We start from the raw sequence: 17,659 nt of genomic DNA, 5'->3' as shown, positions 1-17,659 counted from the left end.
AACTGGCCCCAGAAACCTAACAAGGAAAATCTGGACGTGTTTTCAGAGTCTAACAAGTCATTACAGGTGGGCAATCAGGAAATTCCCACCTGGCTCATGCTCCTTCAAGGCAGTGTGCTCTGCCAGGCAAGGTATTCGAAGATGCACGGAGCAGGCAGTGCTAGAGTGGATGCAGGTAAGCAAAGAGAAAACGCTGTTTCAAGAGGAAAAGGCTGTGGCACGGGTGGATTCTGCTGGAGGTCTAGAAGCCTAGGAATCATTGCAAGTGTCAGCCTTAATTCCTCTTCCTCCTCCCCACCCAGCCTGCCCCCACGGCCTTGTTAAGAGCGCTCAATAAATAATAGATGTCCGAGGAATATTTGTTGAATTGCTGAATGCCTCCTTTTCCCCATTCTCCCTCTGCTTCTACTTTGTTCCCTGTTATTACTCACACTTTGGCATTTCTGATCCAAGAGACTTTGAAGGATCAGAAGGTCTTTTTTAGAGATCTCTAAATCAAAATTTTTTACCTTTGAGGTCTGTAAATGGTCTTGAGTGAGTCGCTAAACCCAGTGAAATTGTATATACAATTTTTGTCTATGTGCGCGAGTCATCAGATCATCAAAAGGACTGAGATGGAGCTCCCCATTCATTTTCCTAGCCACTATTAACATGTTGCACTTATCTTTTGTGGTTTCCCCCTAACCAACTGTTAACCCTTTGCAGTCAGGGATTCTATCTTCTACATTTTTCATTTTCTGCATTCTGTGATCACCGCCATACTGAGCACAGGAGGCAGTCAGCATGGAGTAAACATGACTTCTAAGTCCTCTACTGAAGGGCATTAATTTTTTTTTGTAGATTTTTCACTTTTAATTACTAAAGTGACTATATCTCACAAAAGTGAACATGACAAAAAGTGAGAAGCGGATTCCCAATTCCGCTTCTTAAGCTATTTTAAAATGTATATATAAACTCACAAACTATGACTTACAAAAATTAGTTCATGCTATATATTACAATTCAGCAAATTTCTAGGTTGTGTTTATTTGTTTTAAACTTAGATTAAATCCTCTCCAGAAACTGCCAAACCAACATGTGGGTACCTACATCTATCCCATTCTTTTTAGTATATTATTTCCGTTGAATGGATGGGCATATTTTCAAGTTTCTGATATTGCAAAATATTACAGTGAACATCCTTAGACATATATTTTAATTTTTTAATTTTTTGTATTTCTGTAGGATGGCATTTTTAAAGAAAAATTGCTGAGTAGATATTATTTTGATAGATATCGCCAAACTGCTCTTTGGAGGGGTATTTATCATGAGCTTCACTAAGTGTGTCAAGACTGCTCTCCAAGGCCCTGGAAGGGGTCGCCCTGTATGAACATATGTTTTTGTAAAACTTGCAAAAGTATATTATAATGGAAATTAGTTAAGACTGCGGCCTCTTTTTATTCCAATTTTTCCTCTGATACGTTATATATGCTTTACAGTAGCTGTATCTGTTGAGAATGTCTATTCTTTTTCTTAAAAAGGACCCCCTTGTGTCCTTTTTAGGAAACTTGTGTAAGTTTCAGACTTCACAAAATCTGGATCCGCCTCTGCTGGTCTTCCAAAAATTAATTTATGATCCCAACAGAAGCAGAAGAGAGAGTGCCCGGATTGCCCTGAATGATATTTTGCCCAATGCCTCTTCCCCAGCGACAGTAAAGCGTCAGATTTCATTATCAGCGGGGTCTCACTGAAGCTTGACCTAACTCTTCTGGGTTAGAGCTATTGAAAACTTATGAAGGAAATATTTAACTATGATTACAGACAGAAGTTTACCTTTTCGGTTGGTCCCATGGTGTAATGGTCAGCACTCTGGACTTTGAATCCAGCAATCCGAGTTCGAATCTCGGTGGGACCTCTCTCAGGGGAACATTTTATAGTTCTTGGGATCATATCTGAACCGGAAAGAAAGCGTTCCTCTGCTTTACACATTTGTGGTCGTGTGCAATAGTACTGGATTCTACGACTCTGTTCAAACAAAAGGACAGAATACTTCTCCTGGGAACTAACGAATTCTTTAAATTTAAGCTTTCCAATTGCACAAAGTTCAATAGCAAGGAGGCTGACTAGAAATGGTCAGCCTCCCAGCAACCTCATGAACTTTTCAGGGCTCGGGCGGAACAGCTCCAGCAGCGCAATTCCTTGATGGAGACCGCATCTCAAAACGTCCAAGGTACCAAGGCCTCCTCGCCGCGCCCGCTCCTAAGCCTAAAACCCCACGTGCCGGCTGAGTCGCCGAGCCTCGGCCGGGAGCGCGCTTTCTCCGTCCGGGGTCACTTCTCACCTCCTCTTCCCATTCCCATTTCACCGAGACAGTTCACTCTCCTCTGCCTTCTCTCATTCCTTCTCGTTCTCATCACCCACCTCAAAGGCGAAGCCGGCTTGGAAACTCCTCGAAAGCCTGCAGCCGCGGAGCGCGCAGTTCCTGCCGTCCAAGCAGAAAAACTCACGTCTCTCCCCGCGTCTCCCCTCTCCCGCCGCTCGGGCCCGCGGGAAATGGAGCGAACCTCTGAACGCAACCTCCCCAGAAAGTGTCAAACACCTGCACCCGAAGCACCCGGGAAACGGTTCTATGGAGCTGAGGCTCAGGGTCAAGAAATGTCCCCCTGAAAAAGTACTCTGTTTGTAGACAGAGATCACGTTGGAGACAAAGCTGATCAAACGTAGAAAGTCCAGTTAGTTCTAGATAGCCATTCATTTGCCATTAGAATGAGAAACGTAGGCGAGTGGGACGAAAGATTTCCTTCAGCTGGACAGGAACTAAATTAGGAAGAGACAGGTATCTATGTTCTGTACAAATTAATCTCTTCTATGTCATAATAGACAACCCTTAAATCCAGTGATCTATTTTCAGGTTCCTTCTTGCTTCAACATTTTAATGTTCTCATATGTAACCAAAAAGTAAATCAAGTCCTACTCTCACCAATTCCAGTAACTCACTAAACTATAAATATTTCATTGACTCATATTATGATTTACCATTGGTTACACAGAGACTTTGTAACAAAGTAAGGTTACTAAGTTTATGAAAACAGATTCTTTTGTTTCCCACTATGAGCACTTGATTGTATCTCTACTTAGATGGTCTGTGATGATGCTAATTGCAGGGGGAAATAACATTTTCTGCTTGGAGTGTTGCCTTAGCAGGTATGGTCCTGTCTTCTTTCAACCCTGTTGATGCTAGTATGATCAAAAGTATCCTCCAAAGTATCCTCTCTCTTCTGAACTGACCTGATAGCCTTCCCGGTGTGGGGTGTTTCTAACTGCGTTCTCTCCAACCAATGCCACCTCCAGCCTGTGGTTCTCAGACATCTGCAGCACTAACATCCTAACCCAAAGCCAAAACCTCAAATAGACTCCAGAGTTCCAACCACCCTCCTGGAACTTTAGGAAATGATGTAACAAAAGGGAGAACCACTTCATCTCAAATACTGAAGGAGAATTAATGACATAATCATTATGGTCATATTTAGCATCAAGGACCCATTTGTCCTAGCTCAAATTCAGCAACTCAGACATTATTCCAAGCCTCTAAGTTACAGTAATGAAACATACCTGGCTGGAGGAGGTACCTGCACTCAAGTGACCCAGGGCTGGAGAGAAGGCCAAGGAACAGCTGATATAGGGAGGCAGAACAAGCTGGGAGAGCATGTGGACACTTCTGTAGGGACCTTATCTGGTCTGTGGATCTCCCATTCTTTAAGGAAGCTGAAGGAATCCCTGTGGATATTAACAAGGACTCCATCCTTGACCAAACTTGTGTCAAGCTCCTCTGAGCCCTCTTACAAACCATCTTTGGCCTGCCCAGGCCAGTTTTAGTAAAGAATCCTGTTGATTCCAGTCTGGGCAAGAATCCCGCTAAGCCAGTTTATCTAGAATCCCCCCAACACCCTTGATGTCCAGTCAAGTTCCCCTTCCTTCACTCTTGATATTTAATCAAGTTTCTTTCAGTAATTTTCCACCCAATGACTCCTACTCTGCCCCTTTGGCTAAAAATCCTCAGCTGCCTCTGTTGCATTCCAAATGGAGTTTAATCTTCCTGATTGCAATAGTCTTAAAGTCTTCCTTGTCTGTTTGACTCCATCTGGTGCAATTTTTCTTTGACAGTTTCCTCAAAGAACTGATAGACACATCCTGGGAAAACTGCTTTTTCAGAAAAGAGAGCTAACTCAGGATTTGAGGGTGCAGTAAATGTAGAGAATGTGTGTCCAATGTAGACGACTGAATGAATTAATGGTAGCTAATTTCCTGAGGATATAAAAACAGATTTTAAAATTTGTCCAAGATATGAGGATGTGGCTGGTAAAATTTAAGGCAGGAGCAGATTTCCTGGGCTGAACATTTACAGAAATAGAGAGCATTCTGGGTGATTGGATGTAATACATAGATACCTCAGCCAGACACAAAGCTTTAAGATCAACATGAGAAGCATCTGGATGCTTTATTAAATTACAGATTCTAGAGCACACTCCCTGAGATCATAATTTAATAGATCAAGAGTGAGGCCCAGAATTCTTCATTCACAACAAGCACTTGAAGCAGCCTAGAGATCATACTTCAAATACTGCTCTTACCTTAAAAAAAAAATAAAATAAAGCAAAAAAAATTCTATCTTTATAAATGTAACAAATATTTTGTTGTAGTAAAAGAAATGAAAATTAAATTGCACTGCGGTATCACTATCACCTACTAAAATAACAGAGAAGCCAAAGTTGACAACATAGCATAGTGGGGAGGGTGAAGGGAGAAAGAACCTCAGTCATTACTGGCTGGGAGTACAGATTAATAAAATTCCTTTGGAGGGCAGTTTGGCAGTAGGTGTGAATATTTCAAATGCACATATCCTAGGACACAGCAAACTCCTTTTTAGAAATTTATCTTGCAGTATACAAGTATATCTTGCAGTATACAAATGCACATATTCAAAATTACATATATATGAATAACTTTATACATAAATGTCTCTCTGTATAATATTATATATAAATGTATAAAGTTACTCATTGCAGCATAGTTTGTAAAAGCAAAAGATGGGGGGAAAAACCTAAATGTCCAATAGAGGGCTGGTTAAATAATATACAGTAACTCATATGTTGGAATACCATGTGTCCTTGGAAAAGCATAAACTGTCACTTTTTTTTATGATATGGAAAGTACTCCAAGATATATTGCTTAGGGGAAAAGGGTAAGGTACAGACCAGTATGCATATTATGTTATCATTTGTGTTACCCCTTTTTGAGATAAAAAGATATATTTACTGCACGTGGTACATATTCATATATGCTTATTATGATTCTGGAAGGAATTAATAACAATGGCTATCTGTGGCAAATGTAATTAGGTGGTTGGAAAATAAGAAAGGATGCAAGAGTTTTCTGTATAGCTTTATATGTATGATATTTTCATAAATATTTAAATAATTTTAAATTAAACTATATTTTATGTATAAAATATTTAAATAACTTTTATTTTATAAAATATTTTATATACATATAAAAATATTTTGCCCCAAAGTTCTGACAAGTTGGAGATCACAGCAGAAACTACACAATATTGACATTCTTCTGTTCTGCTAGAGGAGGAGTCCTTGGATCTAACAGGAAATGTCATGTGGGATATATTTTCAGTTTTGTCTCTTTAACAAACTTGGTGAAAATTGCAGTACAGTTAAAAATAGGCTGAAAATATCCTGCAAGTGTAACACAACATATAATAATTTGTTGTGTATATCTAGGCAATGTTTTATTATATCGCTCTTCCTCGAAAAAGTCCATGTGTATATAAGTACACCTCCCGCTCTGAGGCAAGTTGCTATATTAGATGTTCACAGGCACTATCCACATGACAAGTAGCAAGTGAGTTAGTGAAGAACACCCTGCTCACACAGTGGTTGCCCTGAAAGTATTAAGGTCCAGAGAACCTCACGACGAGGGTGGGATTCGAACCCACGCGTGCAGAGCACAATGGATTAGCAGTCCATCGCCTTAACCACTCGGCCACCTCGTCTGATGATGTTGGGACAAAATCATGTCCTTCATTACTGCAGTTCCGTTCTGTCATACTATATCTAATTGCCTTTCTTTTCTGGTTTAATCCTGACTCAATCCTCACAATCAGATATTTTTTATATACATTTCACAGCAACCATAAAACTGAAAATGACACTTAGAGTGGTTCGATTACTTGGCACATACAAAATGAACAGGTAAAACCAGTACACGTCAGTATTTAAATACATAGGTCCTTGTTGAACACATGAATGAATGGACATAGCCAGGATTTCAACCCTGATTTGCTGACGCGGCTCCAGTCAGCTGCCCTGTGTTCTCCCAGAGACTAGGGTGCCTCTGCCGCTGTACTCTGAATTCGAGGGGCCGAATTCCCTACGTCCTGATTAGAACACGTCCCGGGATTCCTGTTTTCTGGGAGAGACCAGGAAACATCAAAACCTGGCTCTGTAGTTTTTATATTTGCTTCTGAAATATGCTGGACTGCTGAAAGACTCCTTCATTTCGGTCTTGTTACCTTCTCTGGGGCTTGGGATTCATCAGTCTGCGACACACAACAACGGGTGAAAACGTGGTTGAAAAAAAGTATCAGCAGAAAATCCGCAAGCGTCCTGACCGGGCCGTTTTGTTTCTAGAGCAGATTGGCGTCTTAGAGCCGATTGGTGGCCCTTCCCCACCAAGAAGGGCCAGGTGGGGAAATCTTCACTAGTGCAGGAGCCAGGACGCCTGGGTCCTGTTGTGGTTCTGTCCCACTCACCGTGTGACCTCGGGCAGGCCACTTCACCAGTTCCATATCCACTCCTTCCCTCTTGCCTCCACAATTCCACCACCACCACCATTCTTCCCCACCCTCCCCACCCCCAGGAGGAAGCTGAACTTGACAACTTCAAATAAACTCAGCATCAATAAACCCCTGTCACTCACTAGGGTTCAACTGCTTTTCTACATTTAGTGCAGAGTTTTGGAGAGAAATTTGAAAAGACTCTCACATGCCCAAATGCTGTAGCTCCTTCCTTCCTATGAAATCTCTACTTCGGTTCTCAACTTTGGAAGAGTGACCCTCTTCTTTCCCTCTCATGTTCCTTTACTGAATTTCATAAACTCACCTTCAACATACAACATACCCTGAACCACTTCTTTCCCACTACAGGTTTTGGCCCATAAGGAGAAGTCCAGGCTCAGTTCCTCCACCTCTCTGCTCTTCTGATGTTAAATACTCATCCCCACAGTTGTATTTCTATTGCCATTTGGCTTCAAGATAACCTGCTCCTCTGCTGATCCAGGTCAGCTTCCTGCAGTTCTTGTTCCCAACTGCTCTGATTCCCAGGCACCCTAGGCAGGGCTCCCACATCTAGAGCTTTATCACTAGTCACCCTGACCTGTGCTCCATGTGCTCCTGAATGACTTTAGGCCCCATATAATATCATATTTGTTTGTTTTGGGTGACCTCCCTAGAGAATTCTCCAACTCTTTGTGAGACCAGAAATGTCACAAAGAGTGCACTATCTAGGGGCTAACTGTTGGGAAGTAGGAGGTCCATCAGAGCTTCTAGTCAATCATAATTGGTGAACATTTCCTTTAATTTTCCAGTTTTTAGAGCTGCATTCTTTGCATTACTTGACTTGTGGCTGCTTCCTCCATCTCCAAAGCCTTCAGTGTAGCATCTAGCTTCAGTCCACACATTGCCTTCTTCTTCTTTGCTTCCCTCTTATAAAGACAGTTGTGATTATATTTAGGACCCATCCAGATAATCCAGGGTAATTTTCCCATACCAAGACCCTTGATTTATTCATATCTTCACTCTCCTTTACCAAATAAGGTAACATTTACACGTTCCAGGGTTTAGGACCTAGATATCTTTGACGGCTATAATTTGACTTACACAGTACATATATTTTTGAACCCAGTGATATAACTCCTGGGCATATCTCCGAGATATTTAGGGAAAACTTTACAACGATGCTTACTGTAAACAGGCACAACATCTAATTTTGTCTTCAATCTAGTCATTAGTCCTCCTCTTTTCTCTTCTCTACTCTTCTCATTCTAAATATTATTAATGTGTGAGTTCTCCCACAGAAAAGCCAGAGTATTTGGGCTTGGTGTGATCCCTAGTTTTTATTTTCAATCCTTCTTGAACACTATTTTTCCACTCTCATAGCTTTTTCCTCTTTACCTTCTCCTGCCAAAAATCCATAAAGAACAATTTAACCTAAAGTAGGTTTTGGAAATTTCTACTTCCATAGGTAACAAAAAACCTTTTTTCTCATCGAAAAATTACCTGGATCCTTATTTTCTCTAACAGCAGTGAGCCTGTTATCCAGACCATGTTTTCTGAGAAAAAGTATTTAAAGAACATTTTTCTGTAATGTGATTGATTTCACAGAGGGGTCATATTTTTCCCTGTGGTTCCCCTTGTATCTTCAGAGATCCTTATGACCAGTAAATAATATACAGTCCCAAAGACATGGGGAATTCCTGAGCTGGGGAAGATGGCGGTTATCAAAGGGATACAACGAGATTACTCCAGGCTGAGAAGTTCCAGTTTAATACCAACAACAATAAGAATAGCCACCAAATAGTAAAAGCACACTCTGTTCTAGGTCCCAGTGAATAAAAGTTTTGTACATTTCTTCTTTAAACCTCACAACAGTCATGAAATATAGGTATTATCATTTTCAGTTTACATGTGAAGAAACTGAGATTTAGAGAGATTAAATAACATATCCAACCCAGGCACCTGAGACATCTCCAAGGCCATTTCAACCCCCAAATCTGGCAGGTTGCAAGGCTCTGTAAACAAATAGATAATACTGTTCCCCTTTTCTCCCTAGGCCAGTGTTCTCTATTGCAAAATCCAAGTGGTGTTTGCTCCTGAAAAATGTCTGTCTCACATTAGGTTTCACTGGACTTTCTCATGCAGAAAGCAGAATTGCCCAGCATGACCTCTGGGGAAGGTAAAGGGATCTTGCTAATTTGCTCCTTAGGCCTCTTTTGTGGTTTCTTAAAACCTTTTAAGAACTTTCTGATGAGATGTTAAAATGAGTATAAATTGAAGAAGAAGAAATATATGCTATAGAGCATTGCCCTGTGGAGAGTATGGACCTGAAATCTGGCCCTGTCAGTACTGATCTTGAGGATGTTTGGGCATCTCCAGAGGGAGCTGCAAGTTGGAGGGACAGAGGCAAGACTCCACCATTGGATTTGAGAGTATTTTAGGAGGGGGAATGCCAATAAAACGATCCAGATATCACTTCTCATTGCCTTGTCTGCCTAAGAACAAAATGGAAAAACAACAACAAACAAAAAACAAAAACAAAAAAAAAACAGAAAGAGAAAAAAGAGAACTCCCACTTAAGTGTAGAAACACTAAATCAGGGGATTCAGGTCACATACAATTCTCTAGTACTCTGAAGATAAAAGCTTACCAAAAACTAGTTCATTTAATTTTCCTTTTCCCACATAAAAAGATTCTTGTTGAACTTTGATAGTGCATCTTGATGCTCTGTATTAGCCACTATACATCATATCTCAGGAAACAATAACGAATTGCTCTTTTCTTTTACTTCAAGGTTAATCATGATATCCTTGGTAAACACTTTACCGTGGAAGGGAAATCTCTTGTGGAGATAAACCCCAGGCAGAAACAGGAAGAGGAACCCCCCAGCGACTGAAATAACATATCTCTGAACACTGTTCTTGTGTTTGAAAACTTCATATTGAAGTATAACAAACATACAGAAAAAGTACACAAATTATACTTGGCAACTTTTCATACAGTGAACCCATTTGTGTAACCAACACCCAGATGAAGAAAGAGAACATTCCCAGTATCCCAGAAGCTCTTCTCCTGTCCTGTTCTAGCCACTACCCACAAGACAGGAAATGACTTAATTTCTTATACCATACATTAGTTTGGGCAGTCTTAAAATTTCATACAAAAGGAATCATACACTCTGTTAGTTTCTTTCATCTAACAAGTTGATGTTTGTGATTTCCACCCCCCTACCCCTATTTGCTTTGGGTATATCAGAGGAGGTAGGACTCAGTTAAAAAAACAAAAACAAATTCCCCAGCCCAAATTCTCATCCTGATCATCAGCTCCCTCATCCACTTCTGTTGAGCAGAATCCCAGTGTTGGGTGTTTATTTACTGGACATGAGGACAGACTCAGTCTAGGAGAGTGTGAACAAGACAGTGGCTTAGAAAGTAAAAAGGACTCAAAAAAATGAGGGAGACATTTCAAACAGACATAGGAAGCCAGTTTGAAGGGACTCTCAGTGGCCAAATCTGGGACTATTTGTGCACCAAAGTAGTTAAGTATCATAATCAATTATAAAGCATCAAAAAACTAGAAATCCATACAAATGATTGTTTAGTAACATGCCAAGCACTGACTGTAAATATGGTGGAAGGACTGGAGTTGGAAAATCATTATTCTGTAACAATCGTAATAAAGATTTGCTCAGACTGTGCATGTTAAGTCTTGGGGGAGATTTTGATGAGGAACAGGATATTTGCAGTCTGAAATCACTGTCCTAAAAAGCAGGGATCAAAAGGATCAAAATTAACCTCACCAGTGAGTGACAGAGAGTCCTTACCTGTCTCCAGGTATGATACTTTGAGAAGCACACAGCATTATCTACATAGTAATCCACTGGGGAATGCATAGTCTGAATCTAATCAGGAGAAAACATCAGTCAAAAACCAAAGTGAAAGACATTCTATTTTTAAAAATAAAAGAAAAAATACACTATTATTGAAATGGCACATTAATGTCATGGAAAAAAAAGAAAGGCTGAGGAAATGTCCCAGATTAAAGAAATCTAAAGGCATGTCATCTAAATACAATACCTGACACTAGACTAGATCCTGTACTCTAGGGGGTAATTGGTCAAATTGGAATGCAGACTGTAGATTAAATACAGCTATTTATTTAATGTTAAATTCACTGAAGTTCATGATCGTACAGTGGTTATGTAGTAAAGTATTTAAGGGTAAGTGAACATGATATACTGCAGCTTACTCTCACATGGGAGAGAGAGGGAGGACATGGGGTAAAATATTAACAATAGCTAAGTCTGGGTGAAAGGTATATGGTTATTTGGGGTAATATTTTTATTTTTTTCAAAATTTTAATAAGTTTGAAATTCAGAGGGAGAAAAAGAGAGACTGCGCTGGACGTGCCGGAGAAATCAATGCATGTGAATTGGGCCCGGGCCAACTCTTTAAAGTATAGGAAGCTTCCCCGCTTCCCAAACCTTCCGAGGTACTAATAATTCTTCATAGCTCCCTGGTTCCCAAGGGATTGGTCGCGGAGAAACAGAAGCCAGTCCTGCCTTGCCTGCTCACCTTTTATCTAAATAACATCCCAGCCCAGCCCAGCCCACACTCGACTAGCTCCGCAAGGCAATGGGACTCCAGGGTTTTGCCGGAGGTAAGTGTTGCTAAATTGGACGATCTGGGCGCCTACTGTCCAGGACATCGTGAGCTCGCTGGGATGTTCCCTGCCATCACCACGAAACACTCAGTGGATTTTTCTGGCTTCCGGAAATGGAGATGATTTGAGGGTCTTTGTTCCAAGGGAGTTGGTGCTGGACGCGGGAACTGGAGCTCTGCAGGCGCGGACCCGCTTTCACTCCACCTCTGCTCCCTTCCCAACGCCACCTCCTCAATGGGTACCCCGGCTGCCCAGCTACCTGAAGCCTTACATGTGGAAAGGGCAGGAATGGAGGGAGGCTGGAGAGAGTGAGAGACAACAGATTGTCGAGACAACAGATTGCCTCTTTTCAGCCTCCTTCCTTTGGAGTCTCATTCTGTTGCTTTCTTATGAGGCCGCTGCTCAGTCTGTTTCGCAAATGGAGAATTTTACGCAAATGGAGAATTTTACATTCACGTTCCCTCTGCAATTTACTAAAACTTTGAAAAGCAAAGAAATAATGATTATAAATCACGAAAGGAATCCTAAGAAAATCAGTTGCAGTTGGGGGTGTAGCTCAGTGGTAGAGCGCGTGCTTAGCATGTACGAGGTCCCGGGTTCAATCCCCGGCACCTCCACCAGTTTTGAGAGGATGCATTTGTGATCAAACCACTTTTCCTTTCATCTCTCCCTTTAAACCTGGTGTCTTCTTTCATTCAATTTTCTGCCTACCTGTACTGCCTTTGTAGTACCCAGTTTCGCCCCGAGAGCGTTGTCACCACCAGAAATGTCCTAAATCCTACGTGACAAGCGTTTTTGAAAGATAATTGGCCTGATTTCCTTGGATGCCAAGTTAAAAACAGAAAAGAAGAAAACAGAAAACAACAGACTCTCGGTTTCATTCACTTTCTTCTGAATTCTGAAGAGTTCTTAGAGCAAAAACCAAACTGGAAGTGGAATAGCAGAAAAATATCTTATGATTTCTTCCTTATGAGTGTCCGACCACCCCATACTTAGTTTTCTTAAATCACTAGATATGGAAGCAGTGGGCTCCAGTCATAACCACAAGGTTCTATGCACAGAGAAACAATAAAGCACTGTCTGTCATTGTACGTGATGCCTTCCAAGTCTAAACTGAACGATACAGAGTGAATGAAGACTGGCTGCTTCAGTGAATCCAGACCATTGCTGCTTTGCTGAGATAACTTATTGGGAGTGTGAGAGATCAAGCATCTAAATATCTCCTGTTCAAGAAAATTTCAATCAAAATAAATGACATGGGCTCATTTCAGAAATAAATCTGAGTGAACGACTACTTCCACTTTGCCAACACAAACAAGTATCCCACAATAACAATATGTCTTAACCAACCTAAAAATCAAAGCTGATTTGCTTAGGTCCACCTAGTCTGAAACACTGGTTTCATAATATGAGAGGGGAAAAAAATAAGTTGTCTCTTTTAAACGTATTGATTTCTAGGAATTAGTTTTTATTCTGGAAAATAATTCTGTACAATATATATTTTTAGTAAGTTTTAATCATCTGTACCACCTATTTAAGTCACTTTAAGTGTATCTGTGGTCACAGAGATTTAATTTCTTCATGACAAGATAAGGATATCCACTATCGTTACTATTTTAATGCTATAATGGAGGTACTAATCAAGGAATTTAGCATGAAAAAGTAATTAGAGGTGTAGGTAGTGGATAGGAAGGGATAAAGCTCTCTCTATATATCTTGGTAGGGTAATATATCTAGAAGCTACTCCTCAGAACAGAAAAGCTACTACAAATGGACAATTTAGTAAAGAACCTGGTTGTAAAATTAATACACACACACACACACACACACAGGTCTTCCTACATCCAGACTTTGGAGGTTTTTGGTTATTGATTCATTATTTTGAAAGCTGACAAACGAAGGAAAAGAATCAAGTACTTATACTACCTTTCATACAGAATGTATGTCAGGATAAACATACAGTTGATGAGGAAAATTTTTTTCTTTAGAAGAATGACAGCTAATACATGCAGGAGGAACGATAAAATAGAGTCAACATTTTGCAACTGATATTGCTATAATGCATCCTGGTCACAATCATCAGTGGTTGCTACAACCATGAGGTGAAATTGGATGGGGGAGCTCTAGAACAGATGGAGCGGGCTGACATACCCGATCAATTCCTCTCTAAAAGTGAGACTGCTACACAACACGTGCCTCTTGACACAGTGAAATAGAACATGCCTGGGACAACCAATGAAATACTTTTATTAAAAAATTAGTGCTTTGTCTAGTCTAATAGATGGAACCATCTGTTTACAGTAAATATTGGGAATATAGGAATATATTTAATAACATCACAAAAATGCAATCAGTCAAATCCAGAATGTGGGACATTCTGGACAAACTGACCCTCAAGAAAGAAATGGCATGGGGGAAAAAGGGAGGTGGAACTGATACAGATTAAATGACATGTAAGGAGAATAATAGACAAATGCAACATATCTGGATCCTGATTCAAACAAAGTAATTGGAAAAAGAAACAATCAAACACATACTGAGGATTTGATTATATTAAGAAGTTTTATTATTTTTGCTGGTTGTGATGTTATTGTGGCAGTGTTAAAAAAGAGTTTATAACTATTAGTTGTACATGGGAAAATATTTATAGTTGAGATTAATATCTGGAACTTGATTTTTATTCCAGGAGGGGAAAAAAAAGCACAAAAAGAGACAAAGAAGAACAACAAAACTATGATAAATGCCAAAGTTGGGTGGTAAGTACATGGTTATTCATTATAGTATGATTCCTACTTTGTTTTAAAATGTCCAAAACAAAAAGCTAAAAATTTAATACTTTATATATATAATATGTTTTATATTGTATATTAAATATATTTAAATTTTTATTTTCATCAAAGAATGGCTTCTATTTCTTTTTTGTTTTTTCTTCTTTCTCTAGTTCCTTTAGGTGTAAGGTTAGATTGTTCATTTGAGATTTTTCTTGTTTCTTGAGGTAAGACTGTATTGCTATAAACTTCCCTCTTAGAACAGCTTTTACTACATCCCATAGATTTTTGGATCATTGTGTTTTCATTGTCATTTGTCTCTAGGTATTTTTTGATTTCCTCTTTGATTTCTTCAGTGATCTCTTGGTTATTTAGTAACGTATTGTTTAGCCTCCATGTGTTTGTGTTTTTTATGTTTTTTTCCCTGTAATTCATTTCTAATCTCATAGCGTTGTGGTCAGAAAAGATGCTTGATATGATTTCAGTTTTCTTAAATTTACTGAAGCTTGATTTGTGACCCAAGATGTTATCTATCCTGGAGAATGTTCCATGGGCAATTGAGAAGAAAGTGTAATCTGCTGTTTTTGGATGGAATGTCCCATAAATATCAATTAAATCTATCTGGTCTACTGTGTCATTTAAAGCTTCTGTTTCCTTATTTATTTTCATTTTGGATGATCTGTCCATTGGTGTAAATGAGGTGTTAAAGTCCCCCACTATTTTTGTGTTACTGTCGATTTCCTCTTTTATAGCTGTTAGCAGTTAGTTGCCTTATGTATTGAGGTGCTCCTATGTTGGGTGCATATATATTTATAATTGTTATATCTTCTTCTTGAATTGATCACTTTATCATTATGTAGTGTCCTTCCTTGTCTCTTGTAACATTCTTAAAGTCTATTTTATCTGATATGAGTATTGTTACTCCAGCTTTCTTTTGATTTCCATTTGCATAGAATATCTTTTTCCATCCCCTCACTTTCAGTCTGAATGTGTCCCTAGGTCTGAAGTGGGTCTCTTGTGGACAGCATATATATGGGTCTTGTTTTTGTATCCATTCAGCAAGCCTGTGTCTTTTGGTTGGAGCATTTAATCCATTCACGTTTAAGGCAATTATCTATATGTATGTTCCTATGACCATTTTCTTAATTGTTTTGGGTTTGTTTTTGTAGGTCCTTTTCTTCTCTTGTGTTTCCCACTTAGAGAAGTTCCTTTAGCATTTGTTGTAGAGCTGGTTTTCTGGTGCTGAATTCTCTTAGCTTTTGCTTGTCTGTAAAGCTGTTGATTTCTCCATGGAATCTGAATGAGATCCTCCTGGGTAGAGTAATCTTGGTTGTAGGTTCTTCCCTTTCATCACTTTACATATATCATGCCACTCTCTTCTGACTTGTAGAGTTTCTGCTGAGAAATCAGCTGTTAACCTTATGGGAGTTCCCTTGTATGTTATTTGTCATTTTTCCCTTGCTGCTTTCAATACTTTTTCTTTGTCTTTAATTTTTGCCAATTTGATTACTATGTGTCTCGGCGTGTTTCTCCTTGGGTTTATCCTGTATGGATTCTGTGCTTCCTGGACTTGGGTGGCTATTGCCCATGTTAGGGAACTTTTCAACTATAATCTCTTCAAATATTTTCTCGGGTCCTTTCTCTCTCTCTTCTCCTTCTGGGACCCCTATAATGTGAATGTTGTTGTGTTTAATGTTGTCCCAGAGGATTCTTAGGCTGTCTTCATGTCTTTGCATTCTGTTTTCTTTATTCTGTTCTGCGGCAGTGAATTCCACCATTCTGTCTTGCAGGTCACTTACCTGTTCTTCTGCCTCAGTTATTCTGCTATTGATTCCTTCTAGTGTAGTTTTCATTTCAGTTATTGTATTTTTCATCTCTGTTTGTTTGTTCTTTAATTCTTCTAGGTCTTTGTTAAACATTTCTTGCATCTTCTGGATCTTTGCCTCCATTCTTTTTCCGAGGTCCTGGATCATCTTCACTATCATTATTCTGAATTCTTTTTCTGGAAGGTTGCCTATCTCCACTTCATTTAGTTGTTTTTCTGGGCTTTTATCTTGTTCCTTCATCTGGTACATAGCCCTCTGCCTTTTCATCCTGTCTCTCTTTCTGTGAATGTGGCTTTTGTTCCACAGGCTGCAGGATTGTAGTTCTTCTTGTTTCTGCTGTTTGCCCTCTGGTGGATGAGGCTATCTAAGAGGCTTATGCAAGTTTCCTGATGGGAGGGACTGGTGGTGGGTAGAGCTGACTTGCTCTGGTGGGCAGAGCTCAGTAAAACTTTAATCCGCTTGACTGCTGATGGGTGGGGCTGGGTTCCCTCCCTGTTGGTTGTTTGGCCTGAGGCAACCCAACAATGGAGACTACCTGGGCTCTTTGGTAGGGCTAATGGCAGACTCTGAGAGGGCTCAGGCCAAGGAGTCCTTCCCAGAACTTCTGCTGCCAGTATCCTTGTCCCCACGGTGAGCCACAGCCATCCCCCCGCCTCTTCAGGAGAACCCCCAACACTAGCAGGCAGGTCTGGTTCAGTCTCCCCTGTGGTCACCGCTCCTTCCCCTGGGTTCCGATGTGCACACTACTTTGTGTGTGCCCTCCAAGAGTGGAGTCTCTGTTTCCCCCAATCCTGGCAAAGTCCTGCAATCAAATCCCACTAGCCTTCAAAGTCTGATTCTCTAGGAATTCCTCCTCCTGTTGCCGGACCCCCAGGTTGGGAAGCCTGACGTGGGGCTCAGATCCTTCACTCCAGTGGGTGGACTTCTGTGGTATAAGTGTTTTCCAGTCTGTGAGTCACCCACCCAGCAGTTATGGGATTTGATTTTACTGTGATTGCGCCCCTCGTACCGTCTCATTGTGGTTTCTCCTTTGTCTTTGGATGTGGGGTATCTTATTTGGTGAGTTCCAGTGTATTCCTGTTGATGATTTTCCAGTAGCTAGTTGTGATTCTGGTGTTCTTACAAGAGGGAGTGAGAGCACGTCCTTCTACTCTGCCATCTTGGTTCCAATCTCGCAATCCTCCCTTTCTTGAGCAAGGATTAAATTAGCCTTTTACATGTTAAGATTGAGCAATCGTGATTTATTTAACATTTTGAATATAGAAGCTAAAAATAGGTATTGTGGGGTTACGAGGTTAGGAAACAGAAGCTGGTCTTTCAATAAAATAAAATTACAGTTAAAGTTATTGAACTTAGCATAGGGAAGGCCTACTTAAGACGCACAAAGAAACCACTACATAAATAAAAATATTGGTTCACTTGCCTTGGTCAAATTTAATATGACCTTTTGACAAACTGATAAACCAGGATAGACCATTTATATTTATATAAGCTACATATGATGAAAATTGTTATTAAAAATAAATAAGAAGCTTCTACAAATCAATTTCCAAAGGAAACCAATTAAAAATAAATAAAAT

General features: G+C 40.0%; 3 non-coding genes across 3 annotated transcripts; 2 read left to right on the top strand and 1 right to left on the bottom strand.

Annotated features, from left to right (window-relative positions):
- Positions 1-1,822: 1,822 nt before the first annotated feature.
- Positions 1,823-1,894, top strand: TRNAQ-UUG (transfer RNA glutamine (anticodon UUG)). The gene has a single exon. It is a non-coding gene; the product is annotated as a tRNA-Gln (tRNA).
- A 4,067-nt stretch (positions 1,895-5,961) lies between these two features.
- On the bottom strand, positions 5,962-6,043 carry TRNAS-GCU (transfer RNA serine (anticodon GCU)). The gene has a single exon. It is a non-coding gene; the product is annotated as a tRNA-Ser (tRNA).
- Positions 6,044-12,030: 5,987 nt separating this feature from the next.
- Positions 12,031-12,102, top strand: TRNAA-AGC (transfer RNA alanine (anticodon AGC)). The gene has a single exon. It is a non-coding gene; the product is annotated as a tRNA-Ala (tRNA).
- The last annotated feature ends 5,557 nt before the right edge of the window (positions 12,103-17,659 follow it).

Source organism: Phocoena phocoena, chromosome 10 (assembly GCF_963924675.1).
Source record: "Phocoena phocoena chromosome 10, mPhoPho1.1, whole genome shotgun sequence".
In the NCBI taxonomy this organism is placed as follows: Eukaryota; Metazoa; Chordata; class Mammalia; order Artiodactyla; family Phocoenidae; genus Phocoena; species Phocoena phocoena.
This window is presented reverse-complemented; position numbering and strand designations above follow the sequence as displayed.